Genomic DNA, 24052 nt, shown 5'->3' with positions numbered 1-24052 from the left:
TGTTCTTATATTGCTTTTATTGCATTACACATGTTTTATTAATTAAATATATCTATTTTTTATTATAATTTTTGTTAAAATTATTACTGAGCGCAGCACTTGTTCTTTCTTTTTTTGCCTTCTTTCAGGGATCTGACTAATCCCCAGTGCAGCTGCTCTTATTGAGTAAACAGCCCTGACATAAGCGCTCTTTACAGAGGATAATTTATTTTTTTCTCTGTATTTCTTTCCGCGTGTACACATTGCCTTTTAGCAGAATGCATTGAACAGGATCCTATTTAGCAGGATGCAGTTTTGTATGTCTACACATTGCATGTTAGCAGGATGCAGCAGGCTTGTGTCTATATCTTCTTAAGTAAGCATCCTGCTAAACAGCTCCTGTTCGTCTGCATCCTGCTAAGACGTAATGTGTAGACGCAGCCATAGATTTAAATGTGCAGACTCCTTCCTGCCAAACAGGTCCTTCTAAAATGGACCTGTCAAAATGCAATGTGTAGACACAGCCAAACAGGGAGCATGCAGCATGTACATGCAGGGAAAGCGTGTGGCAGGTGGCCCAGCACTGTCCACAGTAATAGCTGTACAAGGTGGCAGTACTGACTCTCGTGATGTCACAATATCTGAAGAATAGTGGCACACACATTGCCCACCTGACGATAAACTGACTCCACCTACTGACAAAGTAGCCACACCCACTGACTGCTCAGCCCAGGGCCGTTTCTAGACAATTTGGGTCCCGGTGCGAAGAGTAAGCACGAAAGACAGGTATACCGAAAAAAGGGTGTGGCATTGCTATAAGGGGTGTGGCCTTGCAGGAAAAGACTATCTTACACCCCCAGACATTGGCCACCACATCCCACTTAATAATGCTAAAGACTCACATGAGCTAAAATTAGAAGTGACAGGCATTTCAGTGATGATTGTAGTATAAAGACAGACAAGTAGAAGTAAATGACCAGTCATACATGTTTATTTGCATTGACAATTGTGCATACGAATGCTGTAATGCTAATGTGTATGTAACAGGAAAATTGTCATGGAGCCATATATGTAACCATGGTTTGCAATAAACTGGTTTTAGCCCCTATGCTTCTTCTTTTATCTCACAGCCCTTGTACAGTAGCTCAACTTCCCAGCAGGTGGCAGCATATTTTACTCTGTGATCTGTCCAGCAGTTGGCAGCACCTGGGTGATCAGCATCCTGCACTCTGTGATCTGTCCAGCAGAGGGCTCTGAGCACATGGGTTACTGGGTCCTTCTTTAGGACATATTTTTCCTTAGTTTCAGATATATGGCACAACCTTTGGGAGAACAAAAACATTTGTTCTCACTGCCCATGATAAACACTCAAACTGCCCGGGATAATTACTCACACTGCCCGGGAAAAATACTCACACTGCCTGGGAAAAATACTCACACTGGCCATGGTAAACACTCAAACTGCCCAGGATAAATAATCACACTGCCCGGGATAAACACTCACACTGCCCGGGATAAATATTCACACTGCTCGTGATAAATACTCACACTGCCCGGGATAAATACTCACACTGCCCGGGATAAATACTCACACTGCCCGGGATAAAAACTCACACTGCCCGGCATAAATGCTCCCACTACCCGGGATAAGTACTCACACTGCCCGGGAAAAATACTCACACTGCCAGGGATAATTACTCACACTGGCCATGATAAACTCTCAAAGTGCCCGGGATAAATATTCACACTGCTCGGGATAAATGCTCCCACTACCCGGGATAATTACTCACACTGCCCGGGAAAAATACTCACACTGCCCGGGATAATTACTCACACTACCCAGGACAAATACTCACACTGCCCGGGACAAATACTCACACTGCCCAGTATAAATACACTACCCAGGATAAATACTCACACTGCCCGGGATAAATACTCACACTGCCCGGGATAAATACTCACACTGCCAGGGATAAGTACTAACACGGCCCGGGATAAATACTCACACTGCCTGGGATAATTACACTGCCCGGGATAATTACTCACACTGCCCGGGATAATTACTCACACTGCCCGGGATAAATACTCACTGAAGGTGATGTAGGACCAGATGTGCTCCAGACCCAGCAGCAGGAATCCTTCAGATGGGAACCAGATGTATCAGGAGATGGGTCATTGGGAGTGTGATGGATACTTGGGTGACCACCCCGACCAGGTACCACTTCCACCGGCAGAAGGAAGCTGAGCAGGACGGAGATAGGAAGAAAGAGTCATTCAAAGGAAATAATAAATCCAGTCACATTGTTGGCATACTGCAATGGGAGCTCTACTCCTCCTCCTTCCTGGGAGCGTTATACTTATGTTACAGAAATCACCCATAGCAACCTCCCAACTCAGCCACTGGGGCATAGAACTGAGAGCACAACAGCATTTGCTGCGCTCTATAAGGAACTGGTAATACATAAATGATAAATAATGACTGGGAAATATATATATTGGGATAAAAGGGTCAACAACCATCCTGTGTACAGATAATAAGCCATTCCCATCGCAGTTGATCCGTTTTCTCTGGGCCTTTGGTTGTACAATAAGCGCTGCTAACATCGATGCCACATAACCAATCAGATATCAGCCATGATAAAATCCTCACTGTTTTGTCTGAGAAACATAGCCAGAACCAAGGGCCCGATTCACAGGGGATCGCTGTTGTGCGAATTTGCATATGGAGCGATTATCAAATGACTGCACATGTGTACGGGCCACAGCGCGCATGTGTGAGCCCAAACAGTGATAGGAATACAGTAGCGTATGGATCTAATCGCACCACCCCCGCAGTCTGACTGACAGGAAGCCGGTGTTTGGTGGTGGTAACCGGACGTTTTCTGCCGGCAACTTTATAGCTGATCAATCAGGTCTGAATCAGACCCCAAGCCCCTAATTCCCTCAGATCTGCCTATACTCATACATGTAATTATAGCCTCAGGCATATACTGCTGCAATGCCCTCCTGGGGGCCTTATTCAGACCTGCTCATTAGGCTGTGTATATTTGGAGTCTAGCGAGCAGGTTAACTCCGCCCCAGTGAATGCACGCCGCCTGAATGCCCTCTCTGCGCTGCAAGCAGTTGTGTGCGCTTACACATTCCCCGCACAGAGCAAGAAACATTAGCTGTCTGCTCACCATCGTATGACTGTTACTCTATTCACAGCAGAAAATTACCCCAGCGTCTCCGTGGACACGCCCATGAAACGCCAGGTGTCCGACCTGTATCGCCCCCTGCCTGTCAATTAGGGAGCGATTGACACCTGGCGTATACAAATCCCTGCACATGATCACTGCCCCACCATCGGAGACTGGCCGGATTTGGACCTGTACACGCAGGCCTGAATCAGCCCCTGAGTCTCCCAGGAGAGGAATAATACTGCTTGCAGGAGGAACATAATGCGGGAGCCAGGAGCCTGACTATGGGCCTGATTCAGTAAGCCCCATACACATTCCGTGATCCCTGTCAGCACTGATACTGTACGGTACTTGCTGATGCCGGTGAGGAAGGGAGCGATTGTGGGGGTACATGCAGTACGAGGGAGGGGGTCATTAGCAATGTGCGGGAGTGCAGAACATTAGCGATATCGCACGTACACACTAGGCGAGATAGTAAAAGACATCTCTCAGAAGGGCCCTTCTATGCTGCACTGCAGGTGGGGCAGATGCAACATGTGCAGAGAGAGTTAAGACCCCCATCCACTAGCACGAGGTATCACATGCGATACCCCACCAACTCACCAGGCAGCTCTTGGCTGACAGGACTGCAATCTGCAAAACTGGAAGCCTTAACTTGGTAGCACCTCTCATTATGTTTAAAAATATGGTGTGCAGTCCAGTCCCCCCCTCTTTCCCAGGACTGCAAACTATACATTGGGGGGTATTCAATGCCGCAGCGAGTGGCCGGCGAGGGGGTTAAACAGCGAGGATTGCTGAAAACCAGCGATCCTCGCTGTTTAACCCCCGCGCCGGCCGCTCACTCTATTCAACGTTCTGGGGAAATCCTCGCCGTCACAGGACGGCGAGAATTCCCCAAAACAGCGAGACCCGCGGCTACTGCAGAAAACTTGCAGTTTTTAGCCACGGGTCTCGCTGCTAAATTGATTCCCCCTCGCTCAAAAAACGGAGCGAGGGGAAATTGGCGTATGAGGGGGCTGTGTTGAATACTGACAGGGTGAGTGGTGACAGCGAGCGGGAAGCCCTGCTCGCTGTCACCACTCGCAAACAGCATTGAATACCTGCAAATGTATGTGTTTTTTTTTTTATTCAATAATTGTTATGGAGTTTTTTTTGTTTATGCAATAAAACAACAAATTAAAAAGAAAAACTAACTCAAAACAAAAAGAAAAAAACAGCAAGGTAGTCATGACAGCTACATGCACATAAAAGTTACTGCAATGTAGTTTAGGAGTACAAGTATACATATCTCATCCAAGCGTAGTCATACTTATACAGTATCGTAGTACATTATCATATCCACCTGAATTGGGCCATTCGGGCTGAACACTACAAGCATTAATAGGAGTATGTACTGTAAGTGATCTACGTTCACAGAATTGCTATAACACAGACCACACAGATGTAACAGAATATTCATATACTGGAATAAAATGCAAAAAAAGAAGAAAAAAAAAAGGGAAAAAATCGAAATAAGTATTCTATACATTGTATGAGGCCCTTTTGCGCACCTGTGTAACGTACGTGATCCCAGTCAGGGCTGCGCAATACTATAACTTTTCATGGCAGCCATGATGATCTGTTCCAGCACAGGAACGCGCCTCGGATCGGAACCAGAGGGAAATGAAATGCGATATGGCCACTTTTCATCCCACCCCTCGTTCCGTAAGCTCGGAATCAGATGAAAAGTGGCCCTATCGCATTAGTGAATGGGGCCTTTAGATTTCACTGGGGTGTGTTCAAACTGATGTCTAAATTGCAGTGTAAGAATAAAGCAGCCAGTATTTACCCTGCACAGAAACAGAATAACTCACCCAAATCCAACTTTGCGGCTCCGACTCTGTGGAACTCACTTCCTTGTACAGTTCTAGCGGCCTCCATGTTAGAGACCTTCGGAAACACGGAAGCATTTCAATAATGTTCTTTTAGTGTCTGAAAAACAGAAGATACAATTCTTAGCTCTGATCTGTAGTATAATAATGAGGGTTTAATCTGGATCTAATTATTATTGGGTTCCCATTGAATCCAGTTCCTTACCTTTCTTTTTGTGGTTTTCTATGATCGGCAGGAAATATTGTGGTGGGAGGGCTGGGTTGGCATCGATAGACATATAGATAGATAGATAGATAGATAGATAGAATCTACCTATATCTTATCTATTTAAAAAAAACTTAATATGAAAAAATGAAAATCAACATGTAATTTATAGTGCAGTATTCTTATCATCCGTTTCCTATTCTTATCATTAGTTTATTAATCTATATGTCTATAGAAACTCCTCCTCATCCTCCTCTCTGTCTCCTCCTCCTCATCCTCACTCAGGGATATATCCTTTGCCAGAGACAAACGGGTTTCTGGCGCTGTTAACAAATTTAGGATTTGGTCTCCGTATCCTCTTCCTCTTCTCGGGGACCTTGGTCTTCATCTCCTCTGCCTGCTGTCTGGGAACAAGGCCCAGTGCTGCCACAAAAGCACATTTATCTGGGTCTTCCAGCTTAGTACGCTTCACAGCCGGGGGACCCTCACTTGGCTCTTCACCGAAATTCATGCTGGACATGACTGAACTCCAACCACCAACTGTCACTAGCACAGAGTAATGGCAGTTACTGGTCACTAGCACCTGGCTGGCCTCTGTGACCTCATTATGACATCACTGCATGCTGCACCAGGGCCAGCAACAGAAATCTCAGGGCCTAGTACACTGATATCTCTGGGGCCCTCCACCGTGCCAATATTCATGCCCTGTAAGCCCATGGATAACTAATAGCTCCTGGGTTAAGGGGCTAGTACATATGGATGTATTATTCAGGTGTACACAAAGAAACACAGAGGGTGAGATGTACTAAGCCGTGAAAAGTGATAACATGGAGAGTGATAAACCACCAACCAATCAGCCCCCAACTGCCATTTCTCAAACCCAGACTATGATATGGCAGTCAGTAGCTGAATGGATGGTGTGCTATCACTCTCCATGTTATCACTTTTCAAGCTTATTACATCTGGCCCAGATTAAACCACTTGGCCCATATAGTCTGCCCTAAACACATGTACACACACACGCGTGAACATAGTATGATTTAGGAGTGTGTTAGGCGACTGGAGTACCCATAGGAAGCCCACACAAGCACAGGGAGACTATACAAACTGCACACAATTAGGTCCAAGTTACTGTATATACGCTGCACTAATGCTGAGCACAGTGGGCCATAAAGCACTATCTGCACTGTGACAGTAGATTGCTGAGTGATTATTATTTATTCTCATAATGAAACTGAGCTCCAGTGATGCAGCCACTTACCAACAAACCCTAATACCGCCCCTATCCTGCAAGTGCCACACAGCACCAAACTGCCACTTTCCAACACACACTATTACCGCCCCTATCCTGCAGGTGCCACACAGACACAGCACCAAACTGCCACTTTCCAACACACACTATTACGCCCCTATCCTGCAGGTGCCACACAGCACCACACTGCCACTTTCCAACACACACTATTACCGCCCCTATCCTGCAGGTGCCACACAGTACCCCACTGGCTATTTCTCCTGCAGAACCGCTCCCCTTAGGTGCACCAGTCCGTCACCACTGTAGGGACAGAGCAGAGAAGGGCAGGTGGGAGGACCCAACGTTGTGCGTCACGTGACCTCATTCAGTACAGCACAGGGATCCACACTGGTGACCAGGGGGGTTACCAGCGGGGAATCAGACCTATTAACTACCGTGCTACAGTTCCCTTACAGGTGGGCGCACCGAGGGCTGATGCTAGGGTCCTCTTACCCATTATGCCTACAGTAATGCCTTTTATGCAAAATGCCCACACTAATGCTGCTTGCGCATAATGCCCACAATAGTGCCCCTTACCATTATAGTTACACACCTCCCAATGGTGCACACTTACCCCCCATGCTACACAGTTAAATACTTCCTGCAGAGATCACTGGCAGCATAGCTATTAAAGTACTCGGCGGGGTGTATTTATGTATTGCATTAAGCAGAAACATATAGCTACCATAAGCCCCATACACACTAGACGAGAATGTAGGATGACTTTTGTTGTATAGCCGATGCCCCACATGTTCAGCCGTTCCTGGTAATGTCACTGAGCGATATCATTTACCAATATCGTTTAGTGTACACTCAATCTCATTGAATAATATCAACGTGCCCCTAGTCATCTAGTGTACATGGGGATTTAGAGTTGGCACTTTTTTCGGTACATTTTCCCAGGCAGTCCCACTCGTCGGTAACTGGGAGATCAAGATTCTTTAAATGAATTACTAGCGCACCTACTGTGTGCTAGGGACAGCCCGCTGAGTAACGCTCGGTGCAGCTGTCCCCTTCAAGCATCCCAGCAATTAGCGGCTAGGGCGATGTATTAACCCCTGTAGTGGTGTTTTTTTTAGGGAGTGCTCCCCACTGGGCAAGTTTTTTTAGGGAGCGCTCCCCCCAAAAAACTTGACCTAAAAACCCCCCACTACTGTGTCTCCCAAAGCCCAAATTCGCACCAAAGTATTTGCAGCTCTATGGGGCTGTGGGGGTAATTCAGACCTGATTGCACTGCCACCAAAGTGCAGTGGCCAGCAGTCAGGTAGACGCCCCCCCCGCTATAGTGACATCCCGCTGTGCGGATGGATGTGGACCCTGTGCAAAGACTTCGCGAAAATGACCATAATTCTTCATTACTGGATTACCATCGCATGTTTTTGCACTGGGCACCAGACATTACCAGCTAGGAGTAGCCAGAGACGTAGTCAGCGGCATAACCGGCATGGAGCCAAGAACACACACCCTCCCCTATCGTGCTCAGACACACCTGTGGTTTCCATTGTGCTCCCAGCATTAAACGGTCCGTTACCACCCACAGACGCAGGGTTCCTGTCAATCACCCTGCGCACAGCTTGTGAATAGACAAAGTAGCAGGACGTAATCGCTGGTCAGTATCGCACACAGGCATTGCGGCCAATACGCATTCACAGTTCATCAATAATCGTCTGCTTGTAATTAGGTCTGTGAGCAGCTGTGTGCAGCGGCGGATCCAGGATAAAATGACAGGGGGGGCACCATGATAAAAGAGGGTTTAGGTGGGGGAGGGGCAGTGTTAGTGGCGCCAGTGTACATGCTAAGAGAGCGGCAGAGAGAGGGTGGGAATGGGATTAAAAATAGGCCCTGGCATTTAAAGTACGCAGACCCACCATGGCGACAAAAGTTAAGGATGTAGTTGTGTGCGCGCCGAAGGCGCGCTCCGGAAAAGGGAGTATGGCCACTCAACAGGGGGCGTGTCCTTGAGTGTAGTGTACCACACCATATACATCTTCTACACATTATGCTACAAAATACTAGACCCCATTATACTTTCCCCTTACACATGATGCCAAATGGAATGAGCCAAAATTCACATAATGTCAAATGGATTGAGACAAAATTCACATAATGCCACACGGATTAAGCCAAAATTTACAATATGCTTCATAAACAGGGACATTGTCCACCAAAGGCGCGCATTAAACATTTACACCATAATGTCAATTACACGTTAAGTTACACGCCATTATGTCCATTATGTATTATGCCAAACACCATAATGCCTATTAAAAATTATGCTACATAAGTGCTGCTTATCTCATGCTCATTGCCAAGGGTTCCATGCTCATTGCCAGAGGTTCCATGCTCGTTGCCATGTGGGATTACATGCTCATTGCCAAGGGGAATACATGCTCGCGGTAAATGGGGGACAGCCTCCGCCATGCAGAAGTGATAGCCACTGACAGTGGCAGACCCTCGCTGTATTCAGAGCACTGCAGGTCCCAGCTATTTGAAATAATACCCATTTCACACCAGAAAATGCATTCCCAGGTTTGCCCCTTTTACACCATCCTAGTCCCTGCATTTAACCGGCTATATATTCGGAACCAACTGACCCATTTACATGAGACAAGTATCATATTGAAGAACTTTTGAGTGGACTTTGAATGATTTTGGTCCAGTGAAACTGGAACGTTTGGCTCCAGAGTAATCTGCCCTCAAAGAACATGAACAGCCATGAAATTACATTTAAAAAATAAAAAAATCGGTTTACATGCAATATCTCTGGAACCAAAGGCCAGCGATTTGGAATTGAATGAGATCAACCAAAAGCTTCTGTGATGCCAGTTGGGGAACTGGCAGCCGTCGGAACGGGGTGGGGGTCAGAATTGACGGGTACCATATTATCCTATGGGGAAAAAAATGTTACAGCTTTGCCAGGCGATATCTCTGGTTCCCAGGGGGCTAGAGACACGGGGGCGGGCTCGTTGGAAAGCCCTGGTCCTCAGCTACAAAATGAAATGACAGGGCGGGGGCACGTGCCCGGGTGCCTTCCCCCCCTGAATCCGCCACTGGCTGTGTGGTAGATCATTTCACTGTAAAGGGGCCTGCACACTAGGCGATATGAGGGCTATTTCTAAGCGATATCACTAGATCGCTTAGAAATTAAGCACGGATCACTGTGTGTATTCCCCCAGCGACGGCTGATGCACGGTCCTGTGTGTCACCTGACTAGATGGATACTGTCTGCATTATATCATTTTTATACAGATCTGCATGTATTGTCAGTATTATAATTGATACCCTTTATGTGCATCTTAGATATTTTTATAGGTAAACAATACCCCACAGTATAGCGTATATCCTAATCCCACACAACGGCTGTGCTGTAAATGCCACCTGTCCCAATATACAGACAAGGACCTACAGTATACTTCTTGTTCCCGGCCTTTTTTACCATTAAAATAAAACATTAAAAACCCCCCACAATTCTCTTTTTAAACAAAAAACTTGTTTAATTATTCAAACATCAGTCAGCACATAAAAAACAAGGTGCACACTGTAGGTTACAGAACAATAGGCAGTAAGGTGTTACTGAATTATACATGCAAATATTGTTTTGTCCACCGGAGGGCAACATATTGTTACCTTCTCCATGGGCAGTTAGTGTATCTGTATCAGCCAACATACTGTAGATTAACACAAATGTGGCCAAACATTCGCCATACTCTGTGAGACGTCATGGGTGCGAAGGGGTGGGGCTAAATATGCAAGCCCTGCCCCCTTGTTGGAGACCCGCATATTGCTTGATTTTCATTACTGTCGGAGACCCGCATATTGAGGGATTTGCATTACTGGAGGCAGGGTTCTCCTGGACAGGAGACTGTAAAAGACGGCCACCCTGTTCTAACAGGAGCAGCAGCAGGAGTAGCAGCAGGAGCACCGGGACTCAGAACGCAGAGATTAGGTGGCAGCATCCCTATTAACAATAGCTTCCGCAGACCCCGCGGCACCCAAACTAACCTAGCACCTCCAAGTAACCGCGGGGTCTGCGGAGCTATTGTTACGCCACGACACCCCTGGAGGGAGAATAAATGAGTGTGCCGAGCGTAGCGAGGCCCCGGGCCCGCTGCGTGGCGAGCGCAGCGAGCCCGCAAGGGGGGGGGGGGGGGGGGCGATCCACGTCCCCCCCTTGTCGGCATTTCGGCTGTCGGGATTCCGGCGTCGGGATTCTGAACGCCGGGATCCCGACCGCCGGGATTCAGTACTGAATCCCAGAGGACACCACAGGCTGCGAACAGCAGAAATATATTTCTGATTGACCTGTGTGGCATCTGTGCCTTTGAAGTTTCTTCGGCCTCCGAGTCCAGGTCTGTGCTTGCTGCACTGCCACAGCTCCGAGTCCCCTCTCTCTGCCCTGCTTTCCCATACCGCTGCCACAGCCTGGCTCCACCTCAGTCCTCCACCTGCCGGCTCTTGACTTCCTCCATGGCAGATGCACAAGTGTTCCCCTTCCCTGTCAATCAAAGCCGCCCAGCATCTCACAGGACTGGCTCTGGATACCTCCAGAGGTACACACTCTGATACTGTAGGGCAAATAAGCTGTCATTACCTCATGCGCAGTGCTTGCCACCTGTATGTAGCTGGGCTGGTAAGTTCTGCTGCTTTGGAAGCACAGTGTACACTGACAGTAGTAGCATCATACGCCTCCATTAGTCAGTCACACAGCATATGAGAGGCCAGGCAAGTAGAACAGATCCCCTGGTGAGCGCTGCACAGTGCTGAGCCGTAAGTGGAGCAGTTGGTTACTTACTCAGTATCTCCCTGCCCATCTGCTGGGCATACAAGCAGCAGTGAGTAGAAGTTGAGGAACACATTGCCCAGCATACAGCACATTCTCACAGTGGCAGAGCTCCCCCGCATCTCCTGGTACTCACTGGGCTCCCCACTCTACGGTGTGTAGTGATGGTCAGAGCAGGGCTCTGCTAGGGCCATGGTGAGGGGCAGCAGCAGCTGTCACGGGGCGGAGGCTGTGATCAACACGTGATGTGCTGCAGTAACACCCACTCAGGAGAGGTGCTGTCAGACACAGGGCCGATGGTAGGTGCCCTCCTGCAAACTATATATTTTAGGCCCTCCTACAAACACAGCACACTACATCAGTGCAACCCTGCACCTCCCTGCATCACACTTACTACACTACCGCCGCTACCCTACACACACTACGCTACCACGCTACACTGCACCCCACTCCCCGCAAGTAATACTCTACAGCCGCAACGCTACCTTACACACAATATGCTAGCACCGCACCCCACTCCCAGCACACACTGCAGTGTGCAGCACACATTTCTTGGTGATCCATGAGGGTGGCAGGCTGGGCCCGTCGACGTCACCAGCGAAGTTACTGCACAGGCAGGCTGTGGCGATGCTGACCTTCGCCCGAGTGCACTGGTTAATGCGAATAGATACCATGCACATGGGCATGGTATCTATTCACAGAGAAGCGGGGAAGGAAAGGCAGGCTATTCTCCTCCCCAGCACACATTAATATGCATCCCCCCCCCCCAGAAGACATTAACACCCCACCCAGCACACATCACATACTGTACCTAACTGTGTGCTATTGTGGCTGGCTGTAGGGCTGGCTCCTCTTTCCATGGCTTCTAGCTCCTCCAGTGAGGATTGGGCTGGCTCCTCCAGTGAGGATTGCTCTCCAGTCTGTATACTCACAGGGGAGGGAGGGGGTGCGATGCTGCTGTTGCCAGCGCCGCTCTGTCACACAGTGTGACAGGCGCAGGCAGCGGCTGTGGGCAGTAACACTGCAGATAGGAGCTGTGTGTGGGGATCAGAGGGCGGAGCCGTGAGCCAACACTCACAAGCTCCGCAGAGCACCATGGGAGGAGCTTCGCACGGCCGGGCTTCCGCAGCAGCCCGGCCGCCGCTATTTTGGATTAGGGCAAAATGCTGGAGCCGCGGCTGCTAACCACTGAAACTGCGGTCACGCTGTCCGCGGCCCAGCCAGGGTGGGAGAGTGGCCTGGCCAGCCCAATTCTAATGTTTTATGGTCCAGCCCACCGAGAAATGTCCCGGTTTCCCGGTGGGCCAATCCACCCCTGTTTAGCAGGATGCAGATTTGTATGTCTACACATTGCGTTTTATCAGGATGCAGCAGGCTTGTGTATATATCTTCTTAAGTAAGCATCCTGCTAAACAGCTCCTGTTCATCTGCATCCTGCTAAGATGTAATGAATTACATGTGCAGACTCCTTCCTGCCCAACAGGTCCTTCTAAAAGGGACCTGTCAAAACGAGATGTGTAGACGCAGCCAAACAGGGAGCATGCAGCACGTACATGCAGGGAAAGCGTGTGACGGGTGGCCCAGCACTGTCCACAGTAACAGCTGTACATGGTGGCAGTACTGACTCCGGTGATGTGACAATATCTGAAGAATAGTGGCACACACATTGCCCACCTGCCGATAAGCTGACTCCACCTACTGACAAAGTAGCCACACCCACTGACTGCTCAGCCCAGGGCTGTTTCGAGACAATTTGGGTTCCGGTGCGAAGAGTAAGCGCCAAAGACAGATTTACCGAAAAAGGGTGTGGCATTGCTATAAGGGGTGTGGCCTTGCAGGAAAAGACTATCTTACACCCCCAGACATTGGCCACCACATCTGACTTAATAATGCTAAAGACTCACATGAGCTAAAATTAGAAGTGACAGGCATTTCAGTGATGATTGTAGTATAAAGACAGACAAGTAGAAGTAAATGACCAGTCATACATGTTTATTTGCATTGACAATTGTACATACAAATGCTGGAATGCTAATGTGTATGTAACAGGAAAATTGTCATGGAGCGATATATGTAACCATGGTTTGCAATAAACTGGTTTTAGCCCCTATGCTTCTTCTTTTATCTCACAGCCCTTGTACAGTAGCTCGACTTCCCAGCAGGTGGCAGCATCTTTCACTCTGTGATCTGTCCAGCAGGTGGCAGCACCTGGGATATCAGCATCCTGCACTCTGTGATCTGTCCAGCAGAGGGCTCTGAGCACACGGGTTACTGGGTCCTTCTTCAGGACATATTTATCCATGTTTCAGATATATGTCACAACCTTTGGGAGAACAAAAACATTTGTTCTCACCTCCTGGGATAAACACACTGCCCGGGATAAACACACACACTGCCTGGGATAAACACTCACACTGCCAGGGAAAAATACTCACACTGCCCGGGATAAACACTCCCACTGCCTGGGATAAATAATCACACTGCCCGGGATAAATACTTACACTGCCCGGGATAAATACTCACACTGCCCGGGATAAACAGTCAAACTGCCCAGGATAAATACTCACACTGCCAGGGATAATTACTCACACTTCCCGGGATAATTACTAGCACTGCCCGGGATAATTACTCACACTGCCCAGGATAATTACTCACACTACTAGGTATAATTACTCACACTGCCCGGGATAAATACTCACACTGCCAGGGTTAAATATTCACACTGCCAGGGATAAATACTCACACTGCCAGGGATAAATACTCACACTGCCAGGAATAAATACACTGCCAGGGATAAATACTCACACTGCACGGGATAAATACTCACACTGCACGGGATAAATACTCACACTGCCCGGGATAAATACTCACACTGCACGGGATAAATACTCACACTGCACGGGATAAATACTCACACTGCCCGGGATAAATACTCACACTGCCAGGGATAAATACTCACACTGCCAGGGATAAATACTCACACTGCCCGGTATAATTACTCACACTACCCGGTATAATTACTCACACTACCCGGGATAAATACTCACATTGCCAGGGATAATTACTCACACTGCCCGTGATAAATACTCACACTGCCCGGGATAAATACTCACACTGCCCGGGATAAATACTCACACTGCCAGGGATAAATACTCACACTGCCAGGGATAAATACTCACACTGCCTGGGATAAATACTCACACTACCCGGAATAAATACTCACACTGCCCGGGATAAATACTCACACTGCCCGGGATAATTACTCACACTGCCTGGGATAATTACTCACACTGCCCGGGATAAATACTCACTGAAGGTGATGTAGGACCAGATGTGCTCCAGACCCAGCAGCAGGAATCCTTCAGATGGGAACCAGATGTATCAGGAGATGGGTCATTAGGAGTGTGATGGATACTTGGGTGACCACCCCGACCAGGCACCACTTCCAACGGCAGAAGGAAGCTGAGCAGGACGGTGATAGGAAGAAAGAGTCATTCTAAGGAAATAATAAATCCAGTCACATTGTTGGCATACTGCAATGGGAGCTCTACTCCTCCTTCCTGGGAGCGTTATACTTATGTTACAGAAATCACCCATAGCAACCTCCCAACTCAGCCACTGGGGCATAGAACTGAGAGCGCAACAGCATTTGCTGCGCTCTATAAGGAACTGGTAATACATAAATGATAAATAATGACTGGGAAATATATATTGGGATAAAAGGGTCAACAACCATCCTGTGTACAGATAATAAGCCATTCCCATCGCAGTTGATCAGTTTTCTCTGGGCCTTTGGTTGTACAATAAGCGCTGCTAACATCGATGCCACACAACCAATCAGATATCAGCCATGATAAAATCCTCACTGTTTTGTCGGAGAAACATAGCCGGAACCAAGGGCCCGATTCACAGGGGAGCGCCGATGTGCGAATTTGCCTATGGAGCGATTATGGAATGACTGCCCATGTGTACGGGCCACAGCGCGCATGTGTGAGCCCAAACAGTGATAGAAATACAATAGCGCATGGATCTAATCGCACCACCCCCGCAGTCTGACTGACAGGAAGCCGGTGTGAGCAATCAGGTCTGAATCAGGCCCCAAGCCCCTAATTCCCTCAGATCTGCCTATACTCATACATGCATTTATAGCCTCAGGCATATACTACTGCAATGCCCTCCCGGGGGCCTGATTCAGACCTGCTCATTAGGCTGCATATATTTGGAGTCTAGCGAGCAGGTTAACGCCGCCCCAGTGAATGCACGCCGCCCGAATGCCCTCTCTGCGCTGCAAGCAGATGTGTGCGCTTACACATTCCCCGCACAGAGCAAGAAACATTAGCCGGCTGCTCACCATCGTATGACTGTTACTCTATTCACAGCACAGAATTACCCCAGCGTCTCCATGGACACGCCCATGAAACGCCAGGTGTCCGACCTGTATCGCCCCCTGCCTGTCAATCAGGGAGCGATTGCGGGGGTACATGCAGGAGGAGGAAGGGGATCATTAACAATGTGCAGAACATTAGCGATATCGCATGTACACACTAGGCGAGATAGTAAAAGACGTCTCTCAGGGCCCTTCTATGCTGCACTGCAGGTGGGGCAGATGCAACATGTGCAGAGAGAGTTAAGACCCCCATCCACTAGCGCGAGGTATCACATGCGATACCCCACCAACTCACCAGGCAGCTCTTGGGTGACAGGACCGCAAACTATACATTGTACTGTATGTTGTTGTTTTTTTATTCAATAATTTTTATTGAGTGTTTTTTGTTTACGCAATAAAACAACAAATTAAAAAGAAAAACTAACTGAAAACAAAAAGAATAAACAGCAAGGTAGTCATGTCAGCTACATAGACATAACAGTTAGTGCAATGTACTTTAGGAGTACAAGTATACATATCTCATCCGAGCGTAGTCATACTTATACAGTATCGTAGATACTTTATCATATCAACCTAAATGCTCCATTCGGGCTCAACACCAGGGCCGTAACTAGGGGGGGGGGCTGGGGGGTCAAGCGTACCGGGCGCTGGAGGGGGGGGGCGCAATACTGTCACTGTCCCCGGGGACTCAGTTTTTAAAACTGAAGGGTTCCCCAAGGACGCGCTGTGCTGCACCTGAACCAATCACTGCAGCGGCCGCCGGGGACCCAATCATTGCTCAGTGGCCGCCCGGCAGCCAATCACTGCAGGTTTTCCTAGTTGCTGCCGCTGCGCGCCCTGAGCGGGTTGAGTCACAGTCACACTAAGACTCGTGCGTGTGTCCTTTGGCCGCCCACCCGCTCCCCACAATGTAAGTCTATGCCACTGCTGAGCGCGGGGGGACGGGACGCGATGCGGCTATGAAAGCTGACAGCCGCTCACAGAAGAAGAGGTGAGCGGGCTGTCAGTGCAGCGGGGGCCTGGATGTGGCTAGAAAATCAGCTTGTCAGCTCTTCCAGCCACAGCCTGCTGAGCAACATGCCAGCTTCTACAACCCCTGGGCAACAAGCACAAAATGCTTCCATTCCCCCAGCAACGGCCATAAAATGCCCCCGCCCCTTGTGGCGATCCCCATGCACCATCAAGCATGTAACCCCTGGCATCAAGCATATAACCCCTGGCATCAAGTATGTAACCCCTGGCATCAAGTATGTAACCCCTGGCATCAAGTATGTAACCCCTGGCATCAAGTATGTAACCCCTGGCATCAAGCATGTAACCCCTGCAAGGAGCATATAACCCCTGGCATCAAGCATGTAGGTAAGCAGCACTTATGTGCTATCATATATACTGGGCATAACGGTGTGTGTTATAATGTGTACTGGGCATTACGGTGTGTGCTTTAATGTGTACTGGGCATTACGGTGTAGTAGTAGTAGTAGTACGTTTATTTATAAGGCGCCGCAAAGTGTCCGCAGCGCCGTACATAGCAAACAATAAACAAATGACAGGGTAACGTACAGGGTGTGTTGAAAAATACAGTATAAATAGGGGTATAGCTGGTAGAAATAAAATCAGCATCAGTTCAGAAGTAGGTGTCAAAATTGTCGAGGAGACTGAAGATGAAGTAGAGGAAGGGAAGAGCAGGACAGGAGGACAGGTGAGGTAAAGAGGTAGGGTGAGTACGTGAGGCAGGAGGACCCTACTCATAAGAGTTAACATACTAAAAATAGGTGGGTGGACGAACGAACGAAAAACAACAGGATAAGTAGGAACGGAGGGGAACGGAGGCAGGATAGGAGGATCAAAAGAGGTTAGGGGGAGGGATAGGCTAGTCGAAAAAAGTGGGTTTTGAGGGAGCGCTTGAAGGAGGTAAGGGAATCAGAAAGCCTGATGGGTGGCGGGAGGTTGTTCCAGTGCAGGGGGGGCAGCGCGAGAGATGTCTTGGACACGGGAGTGGGAGGAGGTGATTAGGTGAGAGGTCAGTCGGCGGTCAGCGATGGAGTGAAGAGGACGGGAGGGAGTGTGGATAGAGATCAGTGAAGAGAGGTAAGGAGCGGTGGATGAGGAGAGAGCCTTGTAGGTGGTGGTGAGGAGTTTAAAGAGAACTCGGAAAGGAATGGGGAGCCAGTGAAGAGATAGACAGAGGGGGAGGCGGAGGTAGAGCGGCGGGAGAGGAAGATGAGCCTAGCAGCAGCGTTAAGAATGGTTTGGAGAGGTGCGAGGCGGGTGAGAGGTAGCCCAGAGAGAAGGATGTTGCAGTAGTCAAGGCGGGAGATGACAAGAGAGTGAATGAGAATTTTGGTTGCGTCAGTGGAGAGGAATGGTCTGATGCGTGAGATGTTGCGTAGGTGAAAGCGGCAAGACTGTGAGAGAGCACAAATGTGGGGGGTGAAAGAGAGGGAGGAGTCAATGATGACACCGAGGCAGCGCGTTTGGTCGGTGGAGGTGATCTCGGTTTCACCAATGCTGATGGAGATAGTGGGAGAAGATGGGATGTTCGGGGGATGGAAGATTAGAAGTTCAGTTTTAGCCATGTTTAGTTTCAGGAAGCGTTGGGTCATCCAGGCTGAGATGGCCGTGAGGCATTCGGAGACCTTGGACAGGAGTGATGGGGATAGGTCGGTGGAGGAGAGATAGATTAGGGTATCATCAGCATAAAGGTGGTAATGAAAACCATAGGAGCTGATGAGGGTGCCCAGAGAGGTGGTGTAGAGGGAGAAGAGGAGAGGGCCAAGGACTGACCCTTGGGGAACACCGACTGGCTGCGGGGTAGTAGGAGAGGAGGAGCTCGGAGTGGAGACGGAGAAGGAGCGATCGGAGAGGTATGAGGTGAACCAGGAGAAGACCGTGCCAGTGATGGTGTGTGCTATAATGTGTACTGGGCATAACGGTGTGTGCTATAATGTGTACTGTGCATTACGGTGTGTGCTATAATGTGTACAGGGCATTACGGTGTGTGTTATAATGTGTACTGGGCATAACGGTTTGTGCTATAATGTGAACTGGGCATTATGGTGTGTGCTATAATGTGTACTGGGCATTACGGTGTGTGCTATAATGTGTACTGGGCATTACGGTGTGTGCTATAATGTGTACAGGGCATAACGGCGTGTGCTATAATGTGTACTGGGCATTACGGCGTGTGCTATAATGTGTACTGGGCATTACGGCGTGTGTTATAATGTGTACTGGGCATAACGGTGTGTGCTATAATGTGTACTGGGCATTACGGTGTGTGCTATAATGTGTACTGGGCATTACGGTGTGTGCTATAATGTGTACTGGGCATTACGGTGTGTGCTATAATGTGTACTGGGCATTACGGTGTGTGTTATAATGTGTACTGGGCATAACGGTGTGTGCTATAATGTGCACTGGGCTTTATGGTGTGTGCTATAATGTGTACTGGGCAATATGGTGTGTGCTATAATGTGTACTGGGCATTATGGTGTGTGCTATAATGTGTACTGGGCATTACGGTGTGTGCTATAATGTGTACTGGGCATTACGGTGTGTGCTATAATGTGTACTGGGCATTACGCTGTGTGCTATAATGTGTACTGGGCATTAGGGTGTGTGCTATAATGTCAACTGGGCATTACGGTGTGTGCTATAATGTGTACTGGGCATTACGGTGTGTGTTATAATGTGTACTGGGCATAACGGTGTGTGCTATAATGTGTACTAGGCATTATGGTGTGTGCTATAATGTGTACTGGGCATTATGGTGTGTGCTATAATGTGTACTGGGCATTATGGTTTGTGGTGTAATGTGCTCTGGGCATTACGGTTTGTGGTGTAATGTGCTCTGGGCATTACGGTTTGTGGTGTAATGTGCTCTGGGCATTACGGTGTGTGCTATAATGTGTACTGGGCATTACGGTGTGTGCTATAATGTGTACTGGGCATTACGGTGTGTGTTATAATGTGTACTGGGCATTACGGTGTGAGTTATAATGTGTACTGGACATAACGGTGTGTGCTATAATGTGTACTGGGCATTACGGTGTGAGTTATAATGTGTACTGGGCATAACGGTGTGTGCTATAATGTGTACTGGGCATTACGGTGTGTGCTATAATGTGTACAGGGCATTACGGTGTGTGTTAAAATGTGTACAGGGCATTACGGTGTGTGTTATAATGTGTACTGGTCATAACGGTGTGTGCTATAATGTGTACTGGGCATAACGGTGTGTGCTATAATGTGTACTGGGCATTACGGTGTGTGCTATAATGTGTACTGGGCATTACGGTGTGTGCTATAATGTGTACTGGGCATAACGGCGTGTGCTATAATGTGTACTGGGCATTACGGCGTGTGCTATAATGTGTACTGGGCATTACGGTGTGTGTTATAATGTGTACTGGGCATAACGGTGTGTGCTATAATGTGTACTGGGCATTACGGTGTGTGCTATAATGTGTACTGGGCATTACGGTGTGTGCTATAATGTGTACTGGGCATTACGGTGTGTGCTATAATGTGTACTGGGCATTACGGTGTGTGTTATAATGTGTACTGGGCATAACGGTGTGTGCTATAATGTGCACTGGGCTTTATGGTGTGTGCTATAATGTGTACTGGGCAATATGGTGTGTGCTATAATGTGTACTGGGCATTATGGTGTGTGCTATAATGTGTACTGGGCATTACGGTGTGTGCTATAATGTGTACTGGGCATTACGGTGTGTGCTATAATGTGTACTGGGCATTACGCTGTGTGCTATAATGTGTACTGGGCATTAGGGTGTGTGCTATAATGTCAACTGGGCATTACGGTGTGTGCTATAATGTGTACTGGGCATTACGGTGTGTGTTATAATGTGTACTGGGCATAACGGTGTGTGCTATAATGTGTACTAGGCATTATGGTGTGTGCTATAATGTGTACTGGGCATTATGGTGTGTGCTATAATGTGTACTGGGCATTACGGTTTGTGGTGTAATGTGCTCTGGGCATTACGGTTTGTGGTGTAATGTGCTCTGGGCATTACGGTTTGTGGTGTAATGTGCTCTGGGCATTACGGTGTGTGCTGGAATGTGTACTGGGCATTACGGTGTGTTCTATAATGTGAATTGACACTACTATGTGTCCACACCACTTCCCCCCCCCCCCCCCAAAAAAAAAAAAACATGCCCTAAATTTTTAGCGCGCACTGTCCCTGTTTAATGTCACCTTTCTGCTGTCTGTAAGCACATAAATGGCTTCTGATTAATGTTTTTCTTTCTGTGCAAAACCAAATGCCAAATGTGTGCCTGCTTCTGAACAAAAGGGGGGGGGGGGGAGCACTAAATGTATGTCTTGCCCCAGGCACCAGAAACCCTAGTTTCGGCCCTGTCAACACTACAAGGATTAATACGAGTATGTACTGTGTGATCTACGTTCACAGAATTGCTATAACACAAACCACGGAGATCTAACAGAATATTCATATACTGGAATAAACTGCAAAAAAAAAGGAAAAATCGAAATAAGTATTCCTAACGGAACCAGAAAATAAGAAGAACGCAAACTATACATTGTATGCGGCCCTTTTGCACACCTGTGTAACGTACGTGATCCCAGTCAGGGCTGCGCAATACTATAACTTTTCATGGCAGCCATGATGATCTGTTCCAGCACAGGAACGCGTCTCGGATCGGAACCAGAGGAAAATGAAATGCGATATGCCCACTTTTCATCCCACCCCTCGTTCCGTAAGCTCGGAATCAGATGAAAAGTGGTCACATCGAATTAGTAGATGGGGCCTTTAGATTTGGCTGGGGTGTGTTCAAACTGAAATCTAAATGACAGTGTAAGAATAAAGCAGCCAGTATTTACCCTGCACAGAAACATAATAACTCACCCAAATCTAACTTTGCGGCTCCGACTCTGTGGAACTCACTTCCTTGTACAGTTCTAGCGGCCTCCATGTTAGAGACCTTCGGAAACACGGAAGCATTTCAATAATGTTTTTTTTAGTGTCTGAAAAAAAGAAGATACAATTCTTAGCTATGCTCTGTAGTATAATAATGAGGGTTTCATCTGGATCTAATTATTATTGGGTTCCCACTGAATCCAGTTCCTTACCTTTCTTTTTGTGGTTTTCTATGATCGGTAGGAAATATTGTGGTGGGAGGGCTGGGTTGGCATCGATAGACATATAGATAGATAGATAGATAGATAGAATCTACCTATATCTTATCTATTTAAAAAAAAACTTAATATGAAAATGAAAATCAACATGTAATTTATAGTGCAGTATTCTTATCATCCGTTTCCTATTCTTATCATTAGTTTAGTAATCTATATGTCTATAAAAACTCCTCCTCATCCTCCTCTCTGTCTCCTCCTCCTCATCCTCACTCAGGGATATATCCTTTGCCAGAGACAAACGGGTTTCTGGCGCTGTTAACAAATTTAGGATTTGGTCTCCGTATCCTCTTCCTCTTCTCGGGGACCTTGGTCTTCATCTCCTCTGCCTGCTGTCTGGGAATAAGAGCCAGTGCTGCCATAAAGGCACATTTATCTGGGTCTTCCAGCTTAGTACGCTTCACAGCCGGGGGACCCTCACTTGGCTCTTCACTGAAATTCATGCTGGACATGACTGAACTCCAACCACCAACTGTCACTAGCACAGAGTAATGGCAGTTACTGGTTACTAGCACCTGACTGGCCTCTGTGACCTCATTATGACATCACTGCATGCTGCACCAGGGCCAGCAACAGAAATCTTAGGGCCTAGTACACTGATATCTCTGGGGCCCTCCACCGTGCCAATATTCATGCCCTGGAAGCCCATGGATAACTAATAGCTCCTGGGTTAAGGGGCTAGTACATATGGATGTATTGTTCAGGTGTACACAAAGAAACACAGAGGGTGAGATGTACTAAGCCGTGAAAAGTGACAACATGGAGAGTGATAAACCACCAACCAATCAGCCCCCAACTGTCATTTCTCAAACTCAGACTATGATATGGCAGTCAGTAGCTGACTGGCTGGTGCGGTATCACTCTCCATTTTATCACTTTTCAAGCTTAGTACATCTGGCCCAGATAAAAACCACTTGGCCCATATAGTCTGCCCTAAACACATGTACACGCACACGCGTGAACATAGTATGATTTAGGAGTGTGTTAGGCGACTGGAGTACCATGAGGAAGCCCACACAAGCACAGGAAGACTATACAAACTCCACACAATTAGGGCCAAGTTACTATATATATGCTGCACTAATGCTGAGCACCGTGGGCCATAAAGCCCTATCTGCACTGTGACAGTAGATTGCTGAGTGACTATTATTTATTCTCATAATGAGACTGAGCGCCAGTGACGCAGCCACTTACCAACACACCCTAATACCGCCCCTATCCTGCAAGTGCCCCACAGCGCCACACTGCCACTTTCCAACACACTATTACCGCCCCTATCCTGCAGGTACCCCACAGCACCCCACTGCCACTTTCCAACACACACTATTACCGCCCCTATCCTGCAGGTGCCACACAGCACCACACTGCCACTTTCCAACACACACTATTACCACCCCTATCCTACAGGTACCCCACAGCACCCCACTGCCACTTTCCAACACACACTATTACCGCCCCTATCCTGCAGGTGCCACACAGCACCAAACTGCCACTTTCCAACACACCCTAATACCGCCCCTATCTTGCAGGTGCCACACAGCACCACACTGCCACTTTCCAACACACCCTAATACCGCCCCTATCCTACAGGTGCCACACAGCACCACACTGCCACTTTCCAACACACCCTAATACCGCCCCTATCCTGCAGGTGCCACACAGCACCATAATGACACTTTCCAACACACCCTAATACCGCCCCTATCCTGCAGGTGCCACACAGCACCACACTGCCACTTTCCAACACACACTATTACCGCCCCTATCCTGCAGGTGCCACACAGTACCCCACTGGCTCTTTCTCCTGCAGAACTGCTCCCCTTAGGTGCACCAGACCGTCACCACTGTAGGGACAGAGCAGAGAAGGGCAGGTGGGAGGACCCAACATTGTGCATCACGTGACCTCATTCAGTACAGCACAGGGATCCGCACTGGTCACCAAGGGGGGTTACAGGCAGTTCACTTTCAGGTGGGCGCACCGAGGGCTGCTGCTAGGGTCCTCTTACCCATTATGCCTACAGTAATGCCTCTTATGCGCAATGCCCACACTAATGCTGCTTACGCATAATGCCCACAATAGTGCCCCTTACCCAAAATGAGCCTCACCATTATAGTAACACACCTCCCAATGGTGCACACTTACCCCCCATGCTACATAGTTACATACTGTCTGCAGAGATCA

General features: G+C 48.1%; 2 long non-coding RNA genes across 2 annotated transcripts; both read right to left on the bottom strand.

Moving 5' to 3' along the window:
• Positions 1 to 952: 952 nt before the first annotated feature.
• Positions 953 to 6558, bottom strand: LOC146045394 (uncharacterized). Its single transcript, XR_014465430.1, has 2 exons — positions 5012 to 6558; positions 953 to 2220 (listed from the first exon to the last, which is right to left on the bottom strand). It is a non-coding gene; the product is annotated as an uncharacterized LOC146045394 (long non-coding RNA).
• Positions 6559 to 13280: 6722 nt separating this feature from the next.
• On the bottom strand, positions 13281 to 23179 carry LOC146045269 (uncharacterized). Its single transcript, XR_014465398.1, has 2 exons — positions 14617 to 23179; positions 13281 to 13628 (listed from the first exon to the last, which is right to left on the bottom strand). It is a non-coding gene; the product is annotated as an uncharacterized LOC146045269 (long non-coding RNA).
• Between the last annotated feature and the right edge of the window lie 873 nt (positions 23180 to 24052).

The sequence above is a fragment of the Crinia signifera genome, chromosome 11, assembly GCF_055691185.1.
Source record: "Crinia signifera chromosome 11, ASM5569118v1, whole genome shotgun sequence".
Classification (NCBI taxonomy): Eukaryota; Metazoa; Chordata; class Amphibia; order Anura; family Myobatrachidae; genus Crinia; species Crinia signifera.
This window is presented reverse-complemented; position numbering and strand designations above follow the sequence as displayed.